This window comes from Ptiloglossa arizonensis, chromosome 3 (assembly GCF_051014685.1).
Source record: "Ptiloglossa arizonensis isolate GNS036 chromosome 3, iyPtiAriz1_principal, whole genome shotgun sequence".
NCBI classification, from domain to species: Eukaryota; Metazoa; Arthropoda; class Insecta; order Hymenoptera; family Colletidae; genus Ptiloglossa; species Ptiloglossa arizonensis.
This window is the reverse complement of record NC_135050.1, coordinates 2,466,786-2,493,124: the sequence shown is the minus strand read 5'-3', so window position 1 is coordinate 2,493,124 and position 26,339 is coordinate 2,466,786. Positions and strand designations below refer to the sequence as shown.

The 26,339-nt window shown below is 35.5% G+C and overlaps 1 protein-coding gene and 1 long non-coding RNA gene across 7 annotated transcripts in view; one reads left to right on the top strand and one right to left on the bottom strand.

The window, feature by feature from the left end:
• The window catches only part of Ca-alpha1t (Ca[2+]-channel protein alpha[[1]] subunit T), a 134,531-nt gene that overhangs the window by 104,208 nt on the left and 3,984 nt on the right, over positions 1–26,339 (bottom strand). The window lies entirely within an intron of this gene.
• LOC143144671 (uncharacterized) lies at positions 10,548–17,097 on the top strand. Of its 3 annotated transcripts, XR_012991478.1 has the most exons (7): positions 10,548–10,666; positions 11,577–11,647; positions 12,764–12,978; positions 13,091–13,301; positions 16,316–16,595; positions 16,667–16,836; positions 17,069–17,097. It is a non-coding gene; the product is annotated as an uncharacterized LOC143144671 (long non-coding RNA). The 3 variants fall into 3 exon arrangements; XR_012991477.1 differs by having other exon boundaries at positions 16,316–16,836; XR_012991479.1 differs by lacking the exons at positions 12,764–12,978; positions 16,316–16,595; positions 16,667–16,836; positions 17,069–17,097 and having other exon boundaries at positions 12,996–13,395.

The following is a 26,339-nucleotide window of genomic DNA, read 5'->3' as shown; positions in this document are numbered from 1 at the left end:
AATCTCTAAATGTAATAAAAAGTTCAATACCGTCCATAAAATTGGAATTAGAAAATTTCCGAATACATAATTATGTTCTTCCATACTTTTCCATGTATTGTTAAAAGTATCGTGCTACGAAATCTTATTTCACATATTTAAATGTGACGTCAATTTTACCCTTACATACACATATGTATGTATATTACTTTGCATCCTTATTCATCTTAATCTCTGTTTTAAAATAATATATCCTATTGTTTGTAAGAAAGAGGACATCTATACATAATTACGGAAACCACGAACAAGTATTAATTAGTAATCTAGTAATGCATACTTAATTCTCAGATTATCTTATCATTGTTAAACGTGTAACTTTATTATTTCATTCTTTCCTTTAAAATTTTTAATCAGTTACCATTTGTAGATTCACACTTTGTACTCTTTATATAGAAAACAATCGGAACGTTAATAAGTGCTATGACAATAAAATTTACAAAGATTTTGCAACTCAAAAGTGATTCTCAATGTAAAATATTAACAAACGTATCGCTTGAGAGATTAAATATTTCAATTTTTATGACAGCTAGTAGTGCACCCTAATATTAGATCTGACACCATTCCGAAAGCAATAGAATTCCCAACGTAAATATTTAATAGCCTTCGCTGTTGTTAAAAAAAAAATCAACTTCCCGGCTTTCATTTCCATGGACATACATCAAATGAATTAGGCCCGACGCGTTATAGCAAGAGAAGCTATCCATTTTACCGCTCGGGAAATAAATCCCAGCGGAATCTGGAACGAAGCTAAATAATTCGTAGGCCAATGGTACCTGCAATTTATGTTAGGTATTTTTCAAACTGAAAATTTCAATCGCTTGACCATCTTTCTCTCTCTCGAATATCAACAAAAGCAACTTGTTAAGGGAAACTAATGTATTTCTAGATTGTTCAATAAAGTTTGTCGTTCGATAAAACTTATTGAACAGTACTAGGTTGCTCAATAAGTTCAGGTCGTTCGATAAAACTTATCGAACAGTACTAGGTTGCTCGATAAGTATAGTAGGGTAGTCGTTCCAAGATTGGTAACCGATGGACTAGCATCGCTAAAACCTTGAATTAACTTCAACTTGCAGTACTGCCTACACAATTTATATACAGAACACGATCAACCGCTCTTCGATACTAATCACAGACGAGTGTGTATAACCGTGGCATTGATCCATCACTTTGGACAACGACACTAAACCAGCCACGTGCAAACAGGTACCTATGTTACCATCCATGAGTTACAGGTCACTTAAAACAAAGCATTATCGTCGCTTCATGTGAAAGTATGTAAACGCACGAAATTCCAAAGTTATAAAAGATCATTAGTAACAATGCTTCGTTAAATTTTTTTTCCATTCTCGACTCCCTCTTCAGAATACGAAATTATTCAGGTCTATTAACAGGCTTCAATTTTATAACATCTACAGATACTATTTTAAGAATTTTATTAATGTCTAATTCTTATAACTAATCTGACTTGTATCAATACTTTTCGATATTTGAAGATAATGGAAACATACTTTGTTTTTCTAAATTGTCTGCAACTCCAAAGAAGTAATTAACAAGTTTTAATTTATAGGATACACACAAGCTTCACATCACTACGCTTAGTGTCGTGTAACCTCTTGTTTTTAAATCTTTATTTACATCTTATCGAATATTCTAATTTCTACAATCACGAAATTTCATATTATACAGTGCAATTCGTATATACACATACGAATACATCCATTAAAAAAAAATAATTTATTCGTAACTAAATTACTGTAAAAGATTAATTTCAGAATCTCTAAATATAATTGTCAGCAACGATGCTAGGACGGTCCCAGCGATGCTAGGACGGTGAAGAGCATTACACGAGGTGGTATTGAAATTATTGTCAAGAAACCTAATGCTGTGCTAAATTATATAAAATTTGTGGGCAGCATTGATCGAGCTGATCAGTATGCAACAACATACACTTTCATGAGAAAAGCTCTCCAGTGGTAGCGTATGTTAGTTTTTTGGAATGTAGAAGTATGTATAATCACTTATTATATCCTATATAAATTAGTAAAAGAGCAAAAAAAGAAATATTCTCTTCTTTATTAAAAATTCCAGAAATTATCGATCGACCAACTACGAAGTGATTTTCGTAAGTGATTGAAGTGAGCTTCGTGTAATTCTTACTGGATCGGAGAAAGATTGCAAAATTTGTTTTGACTAAACAAAGAAAAAAACGTGATTATATATTTTTAATTTCTTAACACTTATCCTAATAAATCGAGAATGCACTTCGATGAATGTTTTATAAAATACGAAACGAAGAAAAATTATGGATAAACTTTAACTACTACGTAATAGCTATTATGTTTGATATATGTAAAAACATATTTGATATGTGTAATTCATTTCATAATTTATTAATTGTCATTAGTAAAAATATCTGCCGAATACGCGTCGAGTTGCTAATCTCCTACAGTGAAAAAGCCTCCAAGTGCAAAAAATTAAAATATTTATTTCGAAAAATAAATTTCATAGATTAGTTGAAGAGTTGACAAGGTATCCTCCTTCTCCTTATTTAGCGAGACATAGTATTTCCTATCATATCTTGTAGCTGTTTGAGATATAAATGCAATAGCTTATAACAATGCGAGGTTAAGATAATCTTAAACGTAAATATTCACCCTAAATTGTTTACAACCTAACAACTGAACTCTTTCCGAATGATTAAGTAAAAGAATATAACCAATGTGTACATTTATCTTACAATTCTAAAGTATAGACGTTTATGTTACGTTCTTATCATTTGTCAGTACTCTTGAGAGAGCTATCCATGGAATATGTATTTTATTATGTCACCAATGAGTATCATGTATTGCATTAAAAATTCTATCTCCCGTAAATTTGAATTCATCGGTCCATAAAATGTACGATAGGAATTGCTGATCCGCAGCATGATATTCAAGTAACCACTGTGAAATATTCATTCGTGGTACGTAAATACGTTCTCGAAGATTATAAACACGAGTAGCGTGGTATCGAATGCATATGATTATTGTGTAGAACACGAAGAATAGTTTCTCTGCTAACATTATGATTTGAACTTAAATTACGCATACTGATCCTAGGTGTATAATTGTACATCTTGGAGAACTCTATCTTCAAAGTTGTTGTAACGTCATCGAATCCGGCCACGATTGTTATGACATGATACGAACGAACCAGTTTCAGCTGCCGTTTACTCCACTCTTTGTACGACTCTCCGATTGGGATATCGACATAGAGAAAATCGTTCAACGTAGAGTCTACTTGCAACAGTGGCATTGCCATCATAAGCTCCCAGAACAAGTAACATATAAACGTACGATCGACTGAAATATCTTACCATTTCATAGCGGTGATTTCAACGTAGTATCTTCGTCTAATATTTTGTCATCAAATACGTCATAGATCCTTGTAACAATAGAACCAAAAAACAACATATATTGTGCTGCTATACAAATATAGAGCACAACAACCAAAACACGTATCGATGTAATACAAAAAAAGCCCAAACAGATTTCTAAGAATAATTTTAAATAAATCTGGAAACTATTCAACAAGCATATTACTCCAAGCAGTGAAACAGTAGATAAATAATGTTTAACAAGATCTCTATGTATTATATATATCTAAATTTGTTAATTAGAAACTTGAACCGATATGATATGAGAAACACTCCCTTTAAAACAAGAGAACAATGAAGAACATCCAAAGTAATTATACCGATTAGTAATAAACATTCAGTTGTAGCTATAGATAACCTAATTTATTTTTCCACACTGCATACTAACCAGATTTTTAAAAACTTTTTCTGAAATAACTTGCGAGATGCAATCTACGAGAAATTAAGAAGCAACCTTTCAAAGAAATAATAGGCAAAACCTCCCGAGGTATCGCAGAGAACGCAAGGGAAGAAATTGTCGAAAAAGACTATATATTGAATAACCCGACATCTAAGATAGAGCCTGCTAAATAGCAGTACCGAGGAGTACACGAGCAGGCCAAGGACAAAACGCCTTCCTCTCCTTCTCCTTCCTTTCCAATCTCTTTTCCACATTTTTTTCTATGAAAAATTATCAAGACAACCGAAAACAACTGTGTTAACAGACACAGGACCATCAACAAGGAAAATTCGTCAACAATACGAAAAAATGGAACTGTTAAGATTCTATGATTCCGCGCAGAAAAAATAGACATGTCCCATTTTTATCCGTTAACCACATGATCAACCAAATGATCAACCATATGATCAATCAAATGATTAACCAAATGGTGTGTGCTATAAGACCATTTTCGAAATTAATGGCTATTAGGAATAGAACTCTGCATATCCGAGATGATGTATCAGTTGACCAGTAGTAAGAACAGCAAGATAGTTCGACTGGAAATTGTTAACAGCGTTGACCATTCCCTAGCTCCTCCCATGCTTCAATTCGTGGGACAATCATATCGCTATGAGTAACGATTAATTCACTCGCGCATCGACTTGCATAGACGGCTGAGAACAGCTTTGCACCAATCAATGTGAATACATGGAGCTTACTATCCACTATCGTACTGGTAGTTCGTACTCTCCGTAGACACGCTGATTGGATGTATTCCAATCTCAGGCCCAAGGGGACCGTGTCTGTAGACCTTCAAACCGAGGACAAACACTTTAATCCTACATAGACAAGGTGTTTACCGATGGTCCATACAGACATGTCTTTAGGAATGACAAGGGATTAACTAACTTGGAGAGACGGACTCCAAATAACATGTTCAAGGGGCAAGATGTTAACTAGGAGGAGTTGTTAACTCAAGTATAAGACCTGAGAGATGTTTTGAAATGATTAGTGATTTGAAGTGATCGATGTTAGGAAGCGTTCGAATAAACACAGTTATAAATACAAGATAAACGTATCGGTACAAAATATTACAATCTGATGTCACGAATACTTCGAATAATATACACCTATATTGTGTATACAAGGTGAACAGTATAGTATACAATCTGATTGTAGTATATTTTTCAATAGCTATTCATTTTACGAAATTGTCAAACTTTAACTTTTCAAACAGATCTCTACAATTTTACCAGCTAGGCTGCTAAGAGCCTAAATATTTGCTAAATATTTAGCAAACGGTTAATTACACAATAGTTGAAACAATTATGAATAATAAAGCTTGGTTATTGTTAAAATGAAATACGATCTTAAAATGGATCGGTTACGTTTACTTCGTCGAAAATATATTTTAAATAAATCTTAAATGGTAAATAAATGAAATGGAATCTTATTCGTTGCATACTTGAATAGCTTCGAACCATCAAATGCGATATTGTGCTAAATGAGCCGCTACATTATTTATCTACGTTCGTGTCAACTCTATATGTACAAGATACAGATTATTGATCATCTTTTTAAGAATCGTCGAACTCGCTCACCATAATAATTAATTGACGAAAACTTGCAATATTTAAATACACTATCCGAGTAGCTCACATTATTCAAATAGTAATACTCGAATAATATTCGAATAATAATATTGATCAATTTCCAATTATAAGAGTTGGTAATGGAATTTTTCGGTAATTATTCGTATCTTTTTTTCAATTTTCTCACGATTTTGCGAGCATTTTGCGAGAAAGTAGCACATTTTTCAAAGGATTATTATAACTGTTTTAGACCGTATCATAACATCAATAAAGTATAGCTTTGTGTTACGAATGAACTACTCTACTTGTACAATATTTCAAAATTTACCGAATTTCCGAGTTCTCTAATCTCCCTTTTTAGATCACGAACATACTCCAAATACTCAGTATGTCTGGCATGACGATATTGACTAATCGTAGACTAGTAACTAATTTAACTTTTCTCTTTAAACTCGTTAACGGTGTAACTAATTTAACTTTGTCTTTAAACTCGTTAACAGTATTATTGGATGTTCACCTCTGTTACAGGTTGTTAATTTCTCTACACCACTGTAAACATTTTAAATTATGAAACTCACTTGTAAAACTAGTTGAATTCGTGATCCTCTTAATCGTATATTTTCATACAATATGATATCACGAATGTTTCGAATAATACTATATACACCTACGTTATGTATACGAGGTGAACAGTATAGTGTCCAAGCTGATTATAGTATAGTTTTCAGTAGCTGTTCGGTTTACGAAATTTTCAAACAGATCTCCATAATTTTACACCAACTTCCAATAAGCGAAGATTACACGTTATATAGCAATAACAACTATATTAATGATCTAAAAGAATTCTAAAAAGTATACAGATTTATAATGTTCGTCTTAAATACTTGTTTCTAGTGTATAATTTAGTGTTTAATTTTGAAGATGAACTCGCAGAATTTGTATCTACCAAAAAATAAAGAGAAGAGATAATTAGGAAGATAATTTGTATTATAATCGAATCGAGTTCCATATTTATTGTTAGTCGCATTAATAAATAGTTTATCACAGCTTTCAACCATTGTTTTTTGATTTCCTTCGGTAAAACGATTTCTTTTGGAGGTCGCACACTCATAAAATTACAAGTAATAAATTAAAAACTAATTTAAGTTCATCGAATTTTGTATAAAAACCAGGTCACCTTGAAAAAATACTTGGAAAAAAGAATGATTTATAAAGAATGTATTTTAATCGGCTTGTACACCCTCTTGAACTAAGCTACTCAAAATAAAAGAAATTTAAATCGGTCCACCAACGCTAGAAACAATCAAAATGGCCGAGCTATATAGTTCACCATGTATAATTGGGTTTTTACCCAATATATTGCAAAGTAAATAACACACACACACACACAGAAAGACTGTCACAGGTTTTTTGGCTAAATGGTGTCAGCACGTTCTACAAACTAAAATAAGAAAAAAAATTGTCGTATAAACATCGGCTCGAAATTGCTTGATTAAAAAATTATAAAATTAATATAAAATAATAACGGACTTATATATGTTATTTTTCGAAGTCTCTTCTAAAATGAGTCTCGATTTCAAAACTCTCGCGGCATGTTGATAATGCGATATCGTACAGGTCACTAAGCATTATTAATATTGTTACCATCCGCATTGAAACAGCTTATATTAGTAAATATAGCTTATACAGCCTGAATAAGTAAATACAGATAAGAGAAATACCACTAACATACTTCTGCATCGAATAAAAATCAGTCGAAAGTTATTTCGTATTTTTCTTATAATTTTTTAATAGAGCATTTTTGTGCCTATATTTATATGACATCTTTTTTCTTATTCCTACCGTTTGGCCGAAAAAATCTGAGATAATAAATGTATATAATAAATTCACGTAATAACGACCGTCGTCGGTTAGCTATTCGTTTGCCAAGTGTTCGGTAATTCATGGGCGACGATGTATCACACTATCTGATCTCGAGACGACCGTTTAACTTGTTAAATGCCTTTTCGTCCCTGAAGTCCAAATTGAAGCAAGGTCGGACGAAAACGGAACTGGACAAGAGAAGTTTCCTTGGACAGATCGCGAGTAATCTGCTGCGTTATCTACTTTCCACAAACATGCGGAGCGTGTTCGATCAATAAACGGCTGGCCTCCGCCAGACTCTCTTCACTGTACGAATCTTGGGGTGTCGCGAGTCGCGCTTCCTAATGCAGAAAGCAACATACACCGCAGCATGTTTGCGGAGACTTAGCATCGACGTTTTATGGTGTACCCATGTGCTTCGGGCCTGCCAGAGAGAATTGAATGGCTACGAACTGGGCCTATCGGCCGATCTCTATAATTTTACCAGTTGGGCTGCGAGGATGTATCTCCATTGAGAAAACAAAAATAATTTCATAGACAAGGGAATGTGTAAATTGATTAATACACGTATCTATGAGATAAAGTATTATGGACCGATGTGGCCAGATATAAAATATTTGAACGTAAGAAATGACTTTTCGTTTACACGGAACATTATGAGAGATTACTTTTCAAACGCGTTACATCTACGATAAAACATGGAGAACATTTTTTAATAGTTTGTTTACTTATCAATGATAGAAACGATTATTTGAAAGGAACCATATAGTTTAACGAGATTTTTAGAACAGAACTTATTTGTAAGGCATTTACGCGTATAAAGTTATAATTTTGAACTTTCGAAACAGCTAATTATACAATAGTTGAAACAATTATGGATAATAACGCTTAGTCATTGTTAAAATCAAGTACGATCTTAAAATGGATCTATTATGTTTACTTTGTGGAAATTTAATTTTTGCAATCAATTGCTGGTAGGATTTGTAATATCTAATAGAACTTAAGACTAAATCTTCCACTATGCTAATTAACGAGGACGTCTCAAAGTATACGCTCTCTGGCAGAGAGAATTGCACGACTACGGACTGGGCCTGTCAGCCATAATTAGAAAATTTAATTTTGTCCAGCCCGAAGCTCATGGTACGTACTTGTTACTGCCCTGCCATAAACCGTTCCACTTTAGTTTCACGGTGGACTCCTGGTCACGCGGATGGACACGCGGATCCTAGAGAGGGTATCACTGTGGAAGCTTCCAGGTGCTAGAATTTCTAGACCGAGTCTGTGAAACTGCAACCAGGTTACTTTGGACACCCTGGTAACGTCGCAACATGATCTCTAGGCCCAATTATAGCGGACATTTGATTAGCCTTCACTTTAGTTTTACAGTGGGCTCCTAATACGGTTGGACATGCAGATTCTAGAGAGAGCATCACTATAGAAGTTTTCAGGTGCTGGAAATTTCATACTGGGTCTGTAAAACTGTGACCAGGTTACCTTGGACACCCTTGTAGCGTCGCAACATAACCTCCTAAGCCCAATTATGACGGACATTTGGTTAGCCTTCACTTTAGTTTTACAGTGGACTCCTAATACGGTTGGACATGCAGATTCTAGAGAGAGCATCACTATAGAAGTTTTCAGGTGCTGGAAATTTCATACTGGGTCTGTAAAACTGTGACCAGGTTACCTTGGACACCCTTGTAGCGTCGCAACATAACCTTCTAAGCCCAATTATGACGGACATTTGGTTAGCCTTCACTTTAGTTTTACAGTGGGCTCCTAATACGGTTGGACATGCAGATTCTAGAGAGAGCATCACTATAGAAGTTTCCAGGTGCTGGAAATTTCATACTGGGTTTGTGAAACTGTGACTAGGTTACTTTACGCACCCTGGTAGTGTCGCAACATGCCCTCCTAGGCCCAATTGTAGCGGACATTTGGCAAACCCTAGGTGCTATCTTGTCATTTACTCGTTGCATCCCACCCTTAACACTAGAACTACCAAAAGGGTCAATTTGACTTGTTTCAAAGTTCATTTTAAAATTACTCAATTATTAACGGTATCTTTCCCTAGAATATTCGTGAATAATTATCAAAATAGATAACTAATATTACTAGTAAATTTGTCCTTTCCCCATCTAACTTCGAAGATATGTATATAGTGTAATACAAATAGTGATACGTTCACCATTGGTAGTTCTAGTGTTAATTTGAAAGGGTGGAGCGGACCGAGATGACATCGTCGGGGTTCCCTCAGTTTTGCATCTCGATTCGACCCAAGTATTAGTTTGCGATATGATTTGACTCAGGTTTTAGTTTGCATCGATTCGATTCAGTTGTTAAATTTGCCTTTCGAGCCGACTTCAATTTGCATTCAACTCGAGTTAAAGTTTAACTCGCAATAGTTCGCATTTCGTCTTGGGTTATTTAATCAACCCTCGCCAAAGTAACCGTGGACGTAGTTTTGAGAACAGTCTAGCTATAGAAGATTTGTTTATTGTTGAATACATTTGCGTAACCTCGTTTAGTTCACTCAGTCCTTCCAGTGGAAAGGTGGTCCTTCGAGTCTAGAATTTTAATCCGTACACTTTGTGAAAACACATACAAGGCTCGAACGATCTTAAGATAAACCGCGAGCATTTTACAATATTTCTACCTCGATACCCGCACGTCTACGTCACGACTGAATGAAAACATGAGCAACAGTTGCTTCGAACTCTCGCGCTCTTCTTCCGCTACCCTACAGCCGGAAAATGAAACCGTAACAGAACTCTATCGAACAATTTCGACCTGGTCGACGATAAAAATTTCTCGATCCAGGGTCCCGTGAAAGTATCGGATCACTCTATTTACAATTAAACGCGTAACGCGGTGAAATATGTACGTTTCGATGTAACGGACCGAAAAGAAAAATAAAGTTAGTCACGCAGGTTCCACGTACTATATATGTTGGAGCACCGAGGCCACTACTCTTGTCTCTTCTAGGTCACGATGCGCAATTATTGAGCGCAATCTATGTGGATGTTTACGCTGCATCAACGTGTTTACGTACGAGTAAAATATTATTCAAGGAGATACGGATGTTTGTACCATTGGTTACCGCGAGCAAAATATAGATAGATAATTTTATTGCAACGTTTCGGTTTTGGTAGACCTCTTTGGCAATGGATGATATTGAGATAATACTATAAGTTACACGAGAGAAAGCTACATGTTCGGGTCGATATTGAAAATGTGATACAAGCTCTTCAGTTTCTGTGGAAGAAACTCTTTGAATGAAACGTGGTACGAAGAAGATCTCTTATAGAGGGTGTTTGTAGAAATGTGTGCGTGGTATGTTTATATTATTAAAATTTTTATGTGGTACGTGTTAGATATTTAGTATTTTTGCAGTATGCATGACAAACTCATTTTGTGGCCAACTGAATTGGACGTGAGAAATAGAGTTTTTACCAGGACAATTGCATTGAATACGATAATCCACTCGTCAATTTTTCAATTCGATAATAAATTTTAACAAGATAGATAAATAGATAGTAAACAAATAACAATAGTTAAGATTATTTTACATTACATTCTTAACGAAATACATACATTTAAATTAGAATACTCCAATTTTCTTTTTTCTTCTCTTGTAAGTATAGAAGATATGGCGAACAAAATTTGACGTAGTTTATTTGGATCTATCGAACGAACGTCGTGTACTTAATAATTGTTCAACAACCGTTTAACGACTATTAAATACACAATGTTTGCTCGATACGATCAAATAACGTACGTTAAATATTTTCGAAATACAATTCAACCCATACTGCTTATACTCCCCACATATGTAGGTGTTCATACTATGTGTGTACTTTACTTCGTAAGACATACGAGCACTCTTACATGCTAGTCTTACATATTTCTTTTCGCAACAGCTGTATGTGCGGATAAAAGGGGTTGAAAAGGTACATAAAGTTATCTTTTCTTATTTATTTAGAAAAACCTTATGTATCCGGTAATAGGCGAATTCCCCCTAACTCTACCCAGGCCTAACCCAGTTCCCTTATACGTGTACAACGAAGAGCAAAATTGAACCAATAAAAATGTTTTTCTAAAGAATGATAATCAATTTACACGTTACATCATAATACAAAATTTGAGAAAAACTTGTTACGCGTATCAGTACTTATTACGCGTAAATTTATCGTAAAGAATTTTAATAAATGTATAATAATTTCATTTCATTTTATTTTCCTAGACTAAAGGCCTTAAACATTTTTGAGAAATGTGGAAGAGTTCCTTGTTGAAACTGCATTTGCTATTATATACGTAAGTCAATATCTTCTAGTTAAATCGATAAATGTTTCTGATAAATTGTATCGAAGAAATAAGGCTCAACTATGCAGTTTCACAAAATGCCGCGGCAAATTTCCAATCTTAATCGAATTAACCCTGAATCGGACTATCGACGTGGTATTGTTCATAATCTTACACCATTCGATTCGTTTTCGAATTCTCTACAATTATGTTGCAAAAACATAGACGATTCCGTTAAAAAAACAGAACTTGACCTTCAAATGTCTTTAACTTGATATTGTATTTTCGACTAGAAGATTTTACATTGTTTAATAAGTACTATCGTCGTGTCGCGAGATCCTTTTTTAGAAGTGCATCGGTGCAGTTGCAAAGTGCAATTGTTTTTCAAATGGAATCTTACAATTCGTTTTCCTTTTCTTTTTGTTTTGCACGAATTGATTCCTCGGATCGTACTGAATAAAAAAAGTGTTAAATTAGTAGTGTCAAAAAAATTAATATTTCCTGAGATATTTAAAATTTCAAAGAATTCTGGTATTCTTATGTCCTGTTTACGTTGCTTGATATTCAAACTCGCATACACGTTATTCAGTTATTAGCCATTACAATGCTCAGAGTTGCGTTAAATCGCATCATTGTTTATTGTTTCATCATGTGCGATCAATATTCAAACCATGCAACAAAAATGCATCGAATGTCCCAATCCTGTATTTACAATCGTAGCACGATCATTCGACTTAAACCCCGTTAACTTTTTTTTATAGAGTTCCAAAATTTTTGAGAATTAATTTATTAATTTATTCGCAACCTTTTATTTCAAATAGAAACTGTTTAAATATGAGTTCTAAACAATTAAACAAAGTAATAAAATGTAAAAGAACACGTGAAAAAATGTTTATAATGTAATGGTGAAACGTTGAAGCGTTTGTTGTTAAGAATAAAGTTAAATCTATTGAAGAGTATTAATTGTTTCGTCACTGTATCCTAACCGATGCACTCCTGAAAGAAATCATAGAACTTGTTAAACAATGTAAAATTTTCCTCTACAATTTTGTTCTATCTTCGATAGGAACAGAATTATAGTTCAGTACAGTTACTAAATATGCCCTTTATATATTTATATAAATACAGATTATCGATCATCTTCTATGCATGAATCATCGATTTCACTCACCGCAACGTTCATCCATATGCGTGACCTGATAATCGGCCGATGTAATATTTAAATACGTCAACAGTATCCGTATTATTCACATTATTGCAACGCGCAGCTTTGAAATGATATCTTAGTGCTGCGCATCCTCACACGCCTAATTAAAGTACGAGTGATTTATTAAGTTGGACTGGTACGTATTATACTTAGATTTCTAGGAAGAGACTGGACTAATGGAATAGATGTGTACTGTTTGAATCTCTCTATTTGCTATTTCGTCTTCTTCCACGTTGACTTTTTCATAGTCTTGGCTAATGGTGTGGAAGGAAAAAATAGCACAGGACTGGCAGTTATGGGGTGAACGGGGATTGCACGACCATAGAGAAGATTCCTGTCAACGTGTGTGTCACTCGAACGTCCAGGTAACAGTCAGTAATAGAGACTTGGGAATTTCTCAGGATGCAGCCAATATGCCAGTTAAATGTGCAGCAGTGGCGCTTCTTTATTACTGCACCGGTAATAAACCATTTTCCCAAATCGTTGTACTTCCTAATTAATTTTGCGCCTTAATAACACGTAATGTAAATATGTCATTTACACATAATGTAAATATCCGAATATTACATAGATTATCCGAATAATTCCAACACTAGTTCGAACGAAATGTTTAGAGTCATTTTCATTGATAATATTCCCATAAAGATATAATAAAACATAACGATTTTTATTCAGTGATTGAATCGGGAACCATTCCGTACTATTGAAATAAAAATATCGATTAAAGTAAAACTTTCATAGGCATTGACAAACTGCATCGATCGATGTGCCGTTTAAAAAAATTAAATAAACCTTCACGTACCCTTTACTTAACCACTTGCAAAAAACTAACTATGTCGAATTACATCTTCTTTCGAATCATTTAACTTTTGCTCGAAATATTTGCCATTATCGTCGATAATTTCAAAAATATCCGAAGGAAACTTACTAAAAGGGATAATCCATCACAGGACACACACATATGTACCTATATAAATATATACATACGTGTATAATACTAATCGTATTACTCGTGAGAACAATATGTATTGTTAACGAAATGTTTGACGATAAAATCAACGATAACGCTATTCGACGAACCATGAAATTGTAAAATATTTCGAATACCTCTCGCTACAGGCGACCGAGACGATCGAAGTTAGGTAGAGTTTGGAGGCTCTCGCTCCTGAAACTTTTTTCTTCATCCAAGACGATTCTTTCGTTTGCCCAACTTCGGTGAGTTCTCCTTCAGCAGCTAGGCCTGCATTTTCTTCTTAACGCTCCCGTAACCTCGTACCCACTTTTCAACGCGGTTAATGCATTCTTTTTTAGCAACATAAAACATTTTCGAGTGCTTTACCATCGATCGTGACGCAATTTATATATTGTGGATGCGTTATAAATATTTTGGAAAAGTATCCTTTGAATCTTGACCGACGAAAAAATTCGAAAACAAATTCGATTTCGTTAAAATTGTCAAGACGGTAGATTCCTTTTACGAGTCTCGGCTGAAAAGAGACTACTTCGAAACTGTTGCTCGTTTGCAATCACTGTGACTGGTCGGTGTAAAATTATCAACGTCTGATTGACACGGTCAAATTCCTTAAAACGTTGTATTATAGCGTGAACACAATGACGGATGCGCAACAGACCAACTCTTCCGTGGAACTGAACGTTCTAAGATTAGTATCGTAATAAAACATACGAGTTCTGTCCAGGCCTCGCAGACCTCTTTTTGCTTTAACTCCATTGCTTGTACTTCTTCCACGTTTGGCTTTTTCTTACGTCTACTGTGCACACAAAGGGTAGTTGTATTTCTACTTTTATCGAAATCGGATATCGAATGCAATGCAAAACAAATATTGATGCGGCGCATACCGGCGCTCAGCAAGCATAGCAAGATGGGTGATGTAAGTCAAGTTTCAGTTCTGTAGACGCTTTCTGTTTGTATGTACCATGTACGTTCAATCTCTTCGAACTGAAAAGCACAAAGTTGTCGAACACGTGTCTATCTACGTGCTGTTTTTATTATTTAGTACTATCTTGTATACGTATCCCTTGTCGTTTAAATGATAAAGAGTCGTTGGACCCAGAAACTAGAAACATTATTCATCAAAACAGACGATAAGTTCTTAATAACTATGTATGCATGAATCATTTGTTTCAAATTTGAATGAAACATCTTCAATGGTCACATACACGTACAAAACTATAAATTATTCCATAACTCTCGTTATTCGATAGTACTTGACAGTCAAAATGAATAAAAGAATTGTTATTGTTGGATAATAAGGGTTAAGAAAAAAATATTAAGAAATAACAATGATTTCTGTGTCCGTGTTTACCAAACTTTTTTGACTGTTTTCATGAATAATACGTATTTACAAATGATAAAGAATGGTTGGATCTAGAAACTAGAAACATCGGGAACGTGGATTACTCATCAAAACCGACGATAAGTTTTTAATAACTATGAATCCATAAATCATTTGTTTCAAGCTTGAATGAAACATCTTCAATGGTCACATACACGTACGAGACTATTAATTATTCGATAACTCTCGTTATTCGATAGTACTTGACAGTCAAAATAAATAATAGAATTGTTACTGTTGGATAATAAGGGTTAGGAAAAAAATATTAAGAAATAACAATGATTTCTGTGTCCGTGTTTACCAAACCTTTTTGACTGTTTTCATGAATAATACGCGTCTCTGTGTTGTTCACCTTTTATGACACCCTATATTAATAACGCGCAACAAGATGCAAAAGACAAAGATACATATGTTTTTACGAGTAAAAAAGTTTCAGTGACCTAGAAACTGTGAAAAGAACTTTTTTCTTTTACCGTGTCGTGTTCGTCCTTTGGAACCGTTCCGAAAATAAGAAGAAGATAATCGAGTATTCTATTATATTTCTGATGCGATACCATGTAGATCATTCAAATTCGTACCCCCCTTCTGGGTATAAAGTTTTACCCGGGTTCCGAACCACCGACTAAAAGTGTTTCAATGGCGTTGATCCAATTAAGGTAATTAATTCTACCGTACGAATAATAACACCCTCGTTCTAAAAGTTTACGAGAATTTGTTTCGTACCTGCGAAACTACCGGTAATATAATTCTGCGTGCTCGTTCGACGTTCATTCAAATCCCTGATGCTTCGTAATCCCTTTATTTTCCGTTTCTCTTCCATCGCAATAACGATGATAGTTAATTTATTTCGACAAACTGAATTCCAACTTAGTTGCAAGCTCGCGTACCGAAGAAACTTTCAATTCGATACGATGATAGGCAAACTACAGCTTCGAGAGGTTTATCGTTCACGGAAGAACGATTTCACCCTTCCCCTATAATCCCCACATTCTGTCATTTTGCGAGCGGTTAACGCGAGAAGGGAAACGCGCTGGATTTATAGTCTTTTAGCGAGAAGAACGACACCGATACCTTTTATCTTTCGCACCCGCAAACATTCAGGGCAGTGTCTTTATCTAGGGTGATTGTGCTGATACGCAACCCGATAAGATGCATGTATGGATAAACGAATGAAGGGTCCTCGATTAGAAACAAGATGGGGTAAATAGAACAACGTTACACCTACTGTTATCAGCGGTATCTCCGTTTAAATGCTCTGCAATTCAAACGTTCTATTATCCGAATAAAGCATTGTCCCGCTACAGCAGTGATTCTTAACCACACCTATGCCAGAGCACGCGGATTTGACGAATTCCGAATTCTTTACAGTTCTCGAAATCGTTGCTACAATTACTCAAGAGTGAGAAGCGTGTCGGGTTTTTTTCTCTAAATTGTGTCCTGAGCTGTAACCAGTTAAGAATTTATTTTTAGACAGTGCAGTGAGCTTGAAAAGATTGAGAACCATCGTGCTATCGCAATCCTTTCCTCGCTGAAAGGTTCTTCTGCAGTATTTCATCTACGACAGCGATGGAAAATCTCGCGTAACGTGTCATAGTGGACCAAATGTTAATATCAAAATAAATTAGTTTTCGAGGTACAAAGTATGTATATTTTGTAGTTGGAATGTTTAATTAGTTTTACATTCGATCACGTTGGTAATGCGATACGAAAGAGATTATTCGAAGGTGTTGCGGTCGAGCAACAGTCTCAATCGGACTGTTAGAATGTATTTTCAAAATATTTACGTGACATCGAATTTAAACGTATTTAAACATTTATCACGATGGATAAAATTAAATTGAACTTGTAACTTATATAAGATATTACTTATAGATATAATAGAGGTATAAATACGACTAAAAAAAAAACCCGACACTTTCACAATTAATGTACGTCAAGTATGTTTTCGCTGTTTCAATGAAGATGATAATAATTACGAATATACAACCAGTAATTTTTTTGCCATTCCTATTGGTCTGTAGCGTCTTTTATGTGACAAGTAAGATACCAATTATGGAAAAAATCTACCAAAGGGGAAAAAGTCCAAATTCCAAAGAAAGAAAACCTAACCCAGAACCGAAGAACTAAATCATAAAAATATGCAAGAAATGTTTATCGCCATTTTCAATAGTTCTGAAGGAAGCTTGTCACGCTTTAAATAAAACAACTTGTACAACGGTTAAAACTAATTCTTATCGTAACAATACGTATAAAATTTGCAATATAAGTATAATAATGGTATCGAAATTAAAACATATACCGTATTGGTAGAAATAATACGAATGTGTATGGTATATATATATACAGATATATACAAGGTAATTTGAATCTTGAAAAGTGTCGAGAGTATCTAAAAATGGCAATATATTGGATGAATTGCTAAAAATGGAACACTTTAATATCTCTTTTGGAGTTAAAGGTGCAAAAATATGTGTAAAACACAGTTCAAATTGTTTCTTATTGTTAGAACAAACGCGAAAAGTATTGAACTTTTTTCTTTGGACTTGTTCTCTTCGTAATTGTCAAGTTAATATGTTTCTTAATGTAACATCGTTTTATCATCCTTTGCACATTGTATCTGTCGTCGAAACTAGTTGAAATAATTTGAAAACAATGATTCATGGGTGTTTGAAGTAACGTAGCATGAAAACCTCCCGAAAAAACTAGTAACTTGAACACTCAAAAAGATTACTACTAGTGACGATTTGTGTATTTGCGTGGACATTTAAAAAGAAATAGCCCAATCGATCAATTATTACAATTATGAAAACTACTTCTCCTCTTCTATACGTCCAATCGCATAAACTTGCAATTGTTCGTACGTCAACGCATGCGTGGTATTTTAATCGCAAACTCTATCAAGATCAATAATCACGGATATTTTAATTGACAAAACGCGGAAGCAAGCCAAAGGTTCGATGAACACGTTATCGGACAAAGTGCTGGCAGAATGATGAATCCACAGTCGATTCGAACGAAAAACAAGATAAAAGGGAACCTAGAGAAATAGACGACAAGGATCCTTGGACAGACATAGCCAAGAAAAGCCATGGAAGTGTCAGGGTTGTCGATCAGAGACCAGATTCCTTTACGGATTCACTATACCGAAGATATGGGTGATCGATCCAACGAAGCTGGTGAGCCTGGAGACCTAAATCTCGATGAAAATCCACCCTTCTATCGACTCGCTCTCTTCCATTTCCTTTCGTTCTGCGCTTTCCTCGGGCCACTCGTGGTTTCCTTGGTTGTGTGAATGATTCACCACAATCGACCCAATCGAAACGCACAAATACTGGATTGGAAAATAAACGCTGGTACAACGCAAAAAAAAACTCCTTTGCGCGTTAATCTTAACACATTCCATCGGTTATATGGGTCACCGTTGACCCACGATATTTAAACAGGACGTAATGACTTATGCTGGAGTTGTAACGGCTTGTTTTCGTCCAAAATTATAACCAAAACATTGTAAAATAATCTTTTGGTTATATATATATATATATATATATATATATATGTGTGCATTTATTTTTTCATACAAGGGTTGATAAATTTTAAAATTTCTGTGGAAAGAGAAACTTTTATTTTTCCTATTAACCTTATTGCGTACGACCTGGTTCCACGGATGAAAAATCTAGCAGAGTTAACGATAATGGTGACCGTGTCGTGGCCAAATGTTGGAGCATCCGGTCGCTAATTTCAAGCTAACGAATTTACCGCCGATCGAATAAATCGTCTACGTAACAAAAAAGTAATCTTCGTCGCGACACATCGAGTACATGAAAAATTTTTAAAAAATGGTCATCGAAGAGCACTATTACCAGTGACATGATTCTGCTTCCATAATTCTAGCATGGAATTCGAACATCGTTCATTGAACAATTTGATTCCAAACAAATGTAATATATAATAAAATGTAATAAATTGACAGAGAATAATGTTTTCTTTTTGAAAACAAAAACAATTTTTTATTTAGCTATTCTTGAAACATAAACAGGCAATCCTCTAAGTACAACCTAATTACAAACTAACGATCTTAATGATCCTCTAATTACAAACCAAGTTTGGTCGAAATTAACCTAGCTCCAAAACAAGATCTCTTGGATTCGTACATGTTGGTCGACTAGTTAGTATTAGACAAACTTCACCCACTCGTTCAGCGGATCATTTTGAATAAAAACTGTCACCTATACTATAGGTTTATTTCGTGCCAAAGAAAGACTAAAATTCGAACCGAATGCCATACGTGACCTTGACCTCACCGAATTCCCGAGATGGATATACACACGAATGTATTTCCCTCTCAATTTTCTTCTCAAAAATACGTCAATTCCTGTTTAAAAGCCTATATTGGATTTTCGGTTCCTTTTACATCAGAATTGATCCTTCGCAGGATATCTCATTTTCTTATAATATTCTTACATTTGAGAAAGTGACTTAACAATAAACAACGTGTCTAAAGTTATGCGTCTAGATGCAATTATCGTTCACGCGAGAAATAGGTGTATCACATGCATTACATTTTACTATTGATATCCCAAATTGAAGAAATTCTTTACCATTTATCGACATCGCATTCCCTAGTTCCTACTGACAAACGTAATCTTAAAATCTCGCGTATTCGATCCAAATAGATTTTCCAACGAATTATAACGTGAAAAATAAAAGAGCGAAGAACGCACAGGAGAAGACAATCCCTAGTTCCGACTAACAAGCGTAATCCTGAAATCTGGTACATCCGATCCTAATAATTCCTCCGACGAACTATAGCTGGAAAATAAAAGACTGAAGAGCACACAGGAAAAGACAATCCCTAGTTCCGACTAACAAGCGTAATCCTGAAATCTGGTATATCCGATTCTAATCTTTTTTCCAAACCAAGTGTAGCTGGAAGATAAAAGGCTAAAAAAGACACGGAAGAGCCTGGTATTGGATTCGTTGATAAAACTACCTAACCTAGACCATGTTTTGAAAGTCGCAGATCTTTGGTATCCCACGAAAAAGTATTCTGCTTTTGACGATCGATGATAGCAGGATTCTAATAATTCCTGTTGCATTATGTAGTCCTAGCTTGCATGTTGCTGAGCCAGAATAGATTACGGTCTTTCCACGGTCAAAGATATATATTGTTCGTGGCAAAAAAATTATTTTTTTTATTTTAAGGTTCTAAGGTGTAGATTTTATGGAATCTATTGTACATATAATAGGTTGCTCGATAAGTTTCATCGTTCGATAAGAAATGACGCTATTAAGTTCGTCGTTTTTCTAAAGATGATACTACTGTTTGATGAACATTTGTGAAGTTTCACGTAGATCTGTCGACTCGTTCGTATATTTACAGTTGTTCAAAGTTAAAGTGCCGTAGTATTTTTTTACAATGGAAAAAACAATAAAACTTATTGAACAACCTATACGTGGATAAGAATTGATGGCGGGTCGTAAACTTACGGGGAAGGGATCGGTTGGATAACCCTTTGACAACGAATACAGATGGTGTCGCTACGGGACAAAATGAAACAGATGTTGACCGAATTGAGATTCTTCTAAGACGAACTCGTGCACGAAATCTTTCGAAAGCGCAAGAAAAGATTCAAAGGGAAATACATACACGATTCGCAAAGAGTACATAGTTCTATCGAGGTGAAAAAGCTTTGGCTCTAAATACAGGGTGTCCCGCAGTATATGGGAATATTTTAGATACCGACAAACAAGTACCTATGGTAAACGTATTATGTATTCTGAGTTATAGCTATTTTTGTAGATACCCTTTTTATTTGCCATTTTACGGGGATGAAATTTAATCGCCAAATACAATCGAATTCGAATAGTTCGACTCGTGGAACAAAATAATCGACAAGGTTTGCGATTAGGATTTACAATGGAACTTCCATTTATACGAACTCGATTTATTAGAATAAAATTCTTATCGATGCTATATTTAATGAACTTCCCGTTATATGAACATCTGCATCGGTCACGAAGCAATCTTTCGACAAAAAATATTTCGTCTTTTGATTACATTCTCCAACAATTATATTTAATTGTATTTTGAGAATCTGGCTTCGTAAAAGAGATCACGTGAACCTGAGAGAAATCAGCTCAGTATTTCAGGAAAAATTGGAATCCTGAAAGAATTGAAAGGTTGCGAGATAATAATTCATTTGTCTACAGTGTTCTATGTTGGAAAATCTACAATATCTAACCTTGAGCGAAACGAATCTAAAAAATGAACAAAGTACGAAACTGAGGTAACACTGAATGGACAAAATTTTCATAGAAATTTTAGAAGCATTGCAACGATCCGAAACACGAATTAAATTTACGATCGAATCTACTTATCCGAATGAGAATTCCGGTTATTCGAACCTACCCGGTTATGTGAACTACTTGTCTCCCGTTGGGTTCGTATAAGTGGAGTTCTACCGTACTTCTACAGTATCGAGATAGAAAAATGGCTACAGTTCGAAAAGAAAATCGAATAGAAGCTTCTTCTACATCTGTAGAAACTTCGTCGATTGTTTTCGGGTGATAAATCGATACCAGACATATTTTCCACGTTATTGCGGAACACGCTGCTATACTAAACGATGCGCCAAGTTTCTTGTGTACAACCAAACGATGCAGAGATATTTTCCTTAGAAAGTAGTTTACTTTTGATAGTACAAAGTTGAGAGATTGATTGCTTCCGTCTATTTAACGATCCACTTCTGTCACTCTGTTTCTCATCGGCGCTTCGAATCTCATTTACGAGACGCTTAATAGACAATCAACTGGCCTAAGCGGCTGGGCAAATTGTTTCGATCGACTGTACCTTCCGGCGGCATTCGAGGCTGTCGAAGATTGCCTCGTTGCCGGTGTAGTCGTTCGATTATTTTTCACCCGTTTGTAACCGAGGCGCACGAAAAAGATGGAAGATGCCAGACGCCGAATCAAACTACTTACGTACGGCTATATTGTTTCGTCGAACGACGACGCTTCTGACTCCATCACTGTTCTCGATCAAATTACCTTGTCGTTTCTTCTTCTCGTTTTTGCGATCTACACGGTCCCTGTCCAGCGTACGACCGATCGATAACAGACAATTCTGAGCGACAACACTAAGACGTTATAACGTACGAACCTCCACGAAAATTCGATCGTGAAGGCACATCGTCTCGATCGTAGTGTACTAATCCCTTTTAGCCAAACGCTGTTCGAGACAATTGAAGAATCGTGTTTTTGAACAATATTGCAAGAATCGATCGAACATTGGTGAACTCTTACAACGTGCAATCGTGGATGAAACCATTTTGCTAGACAATCACTTACAAGGGACATCACTTGAGTGTCAATCGTTCATTTGAACGAGACTTACGTACAATGTAGTGTTTAGAAAAATATTTGACACTTATTATTTTGTCTGTTATTGTTCATATTCAGGGGGTGAAATCAACCCTCAAAGTTGGGGGAGAGAAACATATTTCGAAACGATTGTTAAATATTCCTCATATATATGTTTTATTTCCACAAAAGTGAACTTCATCGAGTGTGTTTCTTCCCAAACTTTGAGGGCTAATTTCAGCCCTTAGATATGGATAATAGCAGATTAAAAAAAATACGTGTCAAATATTTTTCTAAAAACTATATTATACATAAGTTTCATTCAAATCGGCGATTTACATTCAAGTGATGTTCCTTGTTAATTATTTTCAGCGGTATATTCTCGCTCCAAAGAAATACTTTCGTTCCCAATGAAAACTTTCTTCGCGTCGTCCAAAGCTTATTCTACATCGTCCGAGCTCGATGTATCTCCTACGAGAAAAATATCTCTTTGATAACTATGACACGTTGCACCTACTTGCGATCTACCGAAGAGAAACGAAAATGTCAGACAATAACGAGCCCGATGTATGTAGACAAACTCATTGATTTGATGTGTAATTTGTGTCGCTATTCCAAAAGAGCGACGAAAAAATTGAATCTTCTTCCTCCATGAAACACGAAACGAAGGAAAAATGAATAACCGTACCTTTCGAGGGGGCAAACGTTTCGATGATAAAGATTCTTTACAGGCTTGCATTTCAGAAGATTCGACAGAATTGTCAACATTTATCTTTAATCATGTGCAACCACTTTGAACCCAGTTCGAAATATTTTAGGTACATATATGTACTAGGTTGTTCGATAAGTTTTGTCGTTTTTTCCATTGCGAGATCATTTCGTTCATTGTAAAATCAAAAATGTCGTTTTGGCCTTTGTAGAAAAATACTACGACACTTCGATTTTGAACAATTGTAAATATACGAATAAGTCGACAGATCTACGTGAAGCTTCACACATGCTCATCAAACAGTAGTAACATCTTTAGAAAAATAAAACGACGAACCGAATAGCTACATTTCTTATCGAACGAGAAAATTTACCGAGCATTATACTATGTAGAGATCGTAAGTTACCAAGCCTCTATAGACTGAACTACAGTGAGGCAAAGGGGGCTAGACCCTTGCACCACTCAATAACCACTAGGATTCTCCACACATTTAGGTGTTAAACGATCGCTATTGCATGGGTGCTTACATTGCATTGTACGTAATAGAATCTTCATATCCGCGAGAGATATACAAAATCGCGGATACGATTTTCTTGCGTAACAAAACATTTATAATCGTACGGAAAAAGAGAGAAAAATTATTACGAAAATGATAATTTATCATTAGTAATACGAGATAGTAGCAATTAAAGAAACAATGACGAATATACGAGTAAATAAGAAAATTTTACTTAATTACAATACTTGTTCTTGACAATGATTGTTGTCGCATAAAATTGATCTGGATTATATTACGAAAGGTATGGTAATTTTTTTTGTTTCGTTGATAGTTAATATTCTCAGTTAATGTTTACAGCTAGAAATCCTAAAGTCATCGCTAGTTATGGCTTTGTCTCATTCTGTTTCGATGTCTCTCTTTCGTGACTTCGTTACACGATAGATTCATATATATAGTATGTACGTGTACGCGATCACCTTAGCCAATAACGAAAATGCGTGTAATTGGAGGTGGGACGACTAAACTGAATCAACTTACAATCTCCGCATAGTATATATGTACAGTTGCTCCAAAAAGTATTTATACGCTATATTACAAGGAAATTCTTCTTACCTGTAAGACTGATTTTAATGAAAATTTTTGTACACGTAAAGCATAATAGTGTATATATAGAGAAATTTCTTTACGAAGGTGAAATCAAGTCTTGAAAATTTTAATGTTTTCTTTATTCTTTTAATGCAACTTTTGCATTAAACTTGGGACTTTTTTGCGACAGAGTGATAGAGCACTAAGAGCTGAAGATTTTTCATGTGAAAAGCTTTGCTCTATTTTTCGCACCATTACGAAATTGTATTTGAAAAATCGAAAAGGAAGTAAAAGCACTGTAAAATTTCAACCGATTTCACACGATTGGTGAGCTTGCACCAACTTTCATCTTCTTTATTACTTTGTAATCGTGCGAAAATTTTCTTACGAAAAATGTTCAGTTTTTAGTACTCGATCGTTCAACTGTACACAAATCTGTTGAATTGTCGGATCTTGATTTTATCTTCTCGAGAACATTTTACGTCGACAAGAAAGAAATCGTGCCATATGCTCGGTATGTTTTACACGCGCACAAACTTCCATTAAAATCGAGCTTGCAAGTTAAGAAAATTTCCTTATAATACATCGTACGAATACTTTTTTCATCCACCGTATGTACTGGCACCTAAACACGTAACTCTCTTACGCATTCATTTTACGATCGTTCAAGATCGTATAAGGATCAACGCGTCGTATACAATTAACGCGTTACCCCTTTAAAAAGAACAAGTACGAAGAACGGACCCAGAGAGAAAAGTTCTCGTTCGCTTATCAGAAATAATACCTGCCCGTTTGTAATGAGCAAACTTCACGTTCGTGTGCACACATGCGTGTTGTCTGTGCACTTACGAATCCGTGCAACGATCTTTTCGAATGTGCCGTACCGTTTACAAACGTCGTTGAAAAACTGCTGGCAAACGAACCCGCCGGAAAAAAGAAAAAAAACGAAGAAATTCTTACCTAGACGTAGGAGGGGAAAGGTATAGATACCAGGGAACATTTGTTCAATTTCTACGAGCGAACGAGAGAGGGATAAAAGCGGCGGAGAATTGCGAAATGCTTGGCCCGCATTCGCGGTAGTTCCAGCGGTCCATTGTCCGCGGGTACAATGGGAATCTTTCTACCAACGCTTGTTGCTCCAATGGTGACTGACTAAACTTTGCCCATCGGCCACGTGCGTCCTGCACACCCCGCAATTTCGCGCACAAACGGACAAGCATACAGAGGTACAACGGTGGAAAAAGGAGACAGAAATACGTAGAGACGGACGTGTCGGTCGGTGTCCCTACAAGCACACCAGGACTCGCCCGGGGATAGGTCAATCAATGACCTATTTAAGGCGCCTTCGGAACGACCTCGCACAATCTACCATTACCGTTACCATACTATCCCGAAACCGACACTTCGAAACGAGCATTCGGCTCGCAATTCGTCATGGTAACTGGAACCGAGAAGGAGACGATTCCTCGTCCGAAAAATGAGTCGCGGGTACGAAATAAACTTTACTTGCCTTGGTTTGCGAAATAAGCGATTTTTCTTTTGTCAAACACGCGGTACACACACGAAACGTATTTGGAGCCAAATTGGTCCAACGATGAAAATGCTTTCGATAATACCGACGGTCTCCATTTTTGCGTTTAACGTGTGTGTATATATATATATATATATATGGTGATAATTTACAACCGAAAGCAATTTTTCAAAGAGATGCGGTGTAAATATTTTACAATTACACGGGAAAAATCGTTCGTTCGGTAAAACCGTTAGAAATTGCGTTTACGAGAGTTTGAAAGTTTTTGCATTAATTGTATCGAACGATGCATACGAAATGGGAATATTTTTATAAATATTGATTATCTTAGGAACGAAGACTCGTACGAGAACACTTTAATATCGTGTTTTCGATTTCTTCTCGAGTTGAGAGAGGATTGTATACGTTATCGATACCTAAAGTTTCTCTCGCAAATGAATAGAACGAGAAAACAATCGAA